The sequence below is a fragment of the Schistocerca serialis genome, chromosome 5, assembly GCF_023864345.2.
Source record: "Schistocerca serialis cubense isolate TAMUIC-IGC-003099 chromosome 5, iqSchSeri2.2, whole genome shotgun sequence".
Lineage (NCBI taxonomy): Eukaryota > Metazoa > Arthropoda > Insecta > Orthoptera > Acrididae > Schistocerca > Schistocerca serialis.
In genome coordinates, this window is record NC_064642.1 from 342552415 (window position 1) to 342555920 (window position 3506).

The 3506-nt window shown below is 47.8% G+C and overlaps 1 pseudogene; it reads left to right on the plus strand.

Annotated features, from left to right (window-relative positions):
• Positions 1-2733: 2733 nt before the first annotated feature.
• On the plus strand, positions 2734-2851 carry LOC126482940 (5S ribosomal RNA; annotated as a pseudogene).
• Positions 2852-3506: the final 655 nt, after the last annotated feature.

Below are 3506 nucleotides of genomic sequence, written 5' to 3' on the forward strand. Positions count from 1 at the left end.
GAGGTGAACCCAAAGGAACATTTTCGAGATGAGTATCAACGTGACTTCGCTCCAGACCCCAGCGTCCAACAACACTACCGATTATGACTTTAAGCCATGTCAACGTAATGTAAGCCGACACATTTGTATGTCGTTTTTTTCCTTTATAGTGATTTCATTCCCCTGCCCCATAGGGGCAGGGGAGGGCTGTCAGCAGCACAATCCGCCGCTCTTCAGTCGAGTGACATGACAGCTAAGAAAAGAATAAAATGTTACATACATAAGGCGATAAAAAAGGGGAACATAAAACAGAGTAAGGGGAGATAATGGAGGTAAAAATACACTGACATGAAGACGTTCATGGGGGGACAATTAAAAAAGTCATCATAACGTTAAAAAATACAGTCGGCGATTCTCAAAGAAGACACTGAATGCACATGCAAAGGTTAAAAGTCGGCCACAGTATTAAAAACACTCCAGAACAACACACTTAAAACCCACTTGGAGCACACGAGATGAAGAATAAAGCTGCCAGGTGGGACCTGCCGAGGGAGAGGCCGGAAAGGATGGAAAAAGAGGCGAGAGCAAGGGGCAGCAGGGGAGGTGGCGGGATGAAGAGAGCAGGGGCGTCAGCGGGAACAGCAAGAGGCAGGAGACTGGTGGGGCAGGAGATGAAGGGGGAAGACAAGGCAGGAGGGATTGCAGAGACACTGAAAGGGAGCACAAGAAAGGGAGGGGGAGTAGGAGGGGGAAGCCACTCAGGAGAAGGGAGGGGGAGGAGAGGGAGCCCTGAGGAGGAGGCAGGAAGATGGGGTTAGAGGTGGTAGAAAGGGTAGATGTCAGGGCGATGGTGGAAGTTGCGTTGGGAAAGGAGGTGGAGGGTGTGGAGATGGAGAGAGGGTAAGACACAACGGTGAAGGCGCGGATTGTATGTCTTTTTTTTTTTTCTTTATTGTATTTCAATTCCCCATCGGGGCGGGCTGGCAGCAGCATAAGCGCTGCTCTTCAGCCGAAAGACATAGAACAAAACAATAGAAGACATTGAAAAACAGCAAAGGAGAGAAGAAGGCGAACATAGATATAAAAAAAGGGAGAACATCATGGAAGGCAATATACAAAAAAACGGGGTGACTGTAAAACGGAGATAAAAAACTGTTTAAAAGTAGCACACACAAAAAGCCACACACTGCGACGATTAAAAGAACACAAGGCACAGTATGACTGGAGCATAAAGGTGTTGACGGATGGCATAGCACACAACGTAACACTGACGGCGAACCTCAAGGCAGTACACAATTAAAAGCACACCTCTTGACGCACACGAGAAACAGCACGAAACACAACACTGACGTGGCACACTGATGATGATCAATACAGAGGATCTGCCAGGTGCAAGGAGATGAGGGAGACCTGAAGAAGGGAGGGAGGGGAAGAGATGGGGGAGGGGAATGGGGGGCGCGCGGAAGAGGGCCAGGTAGGGAGGGATGTGGGAAGGAGAGAGGCAAGTATGGGGTGCAGGGTCTCAGGGGAGGGGGGGATGGAGGAACATCCGCTCTGGGAGAAGGAGGAAAGAGGAGAAGGGGGCCCCAGGGAGGGGGGGGGGAACAAGGCCAGGTTATAGTTGGAAGGAAGGGTATATGTCGCGGCGAAGTTCGTCATCCGGGAGGGGGAGGCGTTGGAACGGATTGTATGTCGTTGTCAGTCCTGTTAAATACATTCGTGTCGTCGTTACACAGTGCGAGCACACGTATTCAGACATCGTAAAACAACATAATCTGTAAATGCCTGGAAACAGTAGTCTGCAGCTGTGGTCTAATGCATGTGTGTCTAGTGATGCGTTAACGAACATGTGCATTTACAGATTATGTTGTTTTACGTTGTCTGAAAACGTGTCCTCGCAGTGTGTAACAACGACACGAATGTATTTAACAGAATTGACAACGACATAAAAATTCCCCTCCTCTGCCTTTACCCTCCCTGTCGCGTCTTCCCAGCACCATTCCCCCCCCCCCCCTCTTATGGCTCCTCGTTCTCCATCGGCTCCTTTCCCCCCTCCCCATCTTCGTTTTTTCCTTTCCTTCCCCTCCCCTTTTTCTTTCCCATCATCTGTCCAGGTTTCCCCCGTCTGCCCTCGGCTGTGGTATGTCATATTTGCCAACATTTTAGTGCAGTGTTCAAGTGAATGTTCATTGTTGTTCGTCTTTCCAAAGTGTTACGAACAGAGATCATGCTGTCGCTTGGGTGTGAATTTTATATCTCTTGCGAACGGAAACCAGAATGTCGCCGTGTTTTTTAATTGTCTGTTTATTATTTTACCTGTCTGCTTCAAATGTATTTTAGTAGCATTGTCATCCCTTTCTTCTATGTTTTAAGCTCCACGAATTTCCGCCGTGTTACCATTTAAGTCTCCGATTTTATCACCTGTTTTTGTTATTTATTGTCTTCGTCATTTTAACACAAATTCCGTAGGCTGAAGAGCGGCGTACTAAACTGCTGCCAGCCCGCCCCCTTCGGGGGGAATCGAAACTCAATAAAGAAAAAAAAAAGACATACAAATGAGTCAGCTTACATGGCTTAAAGCCATAATATCAGCACTGAATAATGACCTCAGGCCGAAATTGCAATAGTGCAATAAAAACCTATAACAGTCACTGGCGTAAAGGTGATGTCCTTCAAAAAGTCAGCACTAGAATTGAAGGGCTCATGAAGGAGCAGGGTGAGGATACATATTAATTTCCACTATTTGGTGTGCGGGCCAACGGCCTTGCCGCAGTGGTAACACCGGTTCCCGTCAGATCACCGAAGTTAAGCGCTGTCGGGCCGAGCTAGCACTTGGATGGGTGACCATCCGGTCTGCCGAGCGCTGTTAGCAAGCGGGGTGCACTTAGCCCTCGTGGGGCAAACTGAGCAACTTCTTGATTATAAAGTAGCGGCTCCGGTCTCGTAAACTGACGTACGGCAGGAAAGAGCGGTGTGCTGACCACATGCTCCTCCGTATCCGCGTCCAGTGACGCGTGTGGGCTGAGGATGACATGTCGGCCGGTCGGTACATATAATGAAGCTCAAGTTAATGAAGGACTCATGTAATAATAATAGGGATTGCATCAATTCACCTGTCGCATAACGGCTCGCGGAATGCATTTGTTTCAATTCTCTGTTGCCTGTAACTGGCGCGGTGAAGGACAAGTAAAGTATTTTTAAATGTGGAAAATCAGCGGTAGCAGTGGCTTCAAAGACAGATGTATTTCACAGCTGCGTAGGAGATGAAGAACAGTGTCTGCAGCAATTAGTATGGATAATATGCTTAATTAATTACACCAGCAGTAATATCCTATTCTACATGTAATTATTAAAAGACAGTCCTAGGTTGCACAGTGCTCGTTATCTGCTCAAAAACGACGAGTCTCGCGTGGGTACGGCAACATCAGGCTATCTCGTGCAAGGTGACGTGACGATGCCCTGATGGGTGAAAGACGTCGTTTTCGAGCCAGTAAAAAGCATTGTGGAAGTTTGGACAGTCTTTTAAT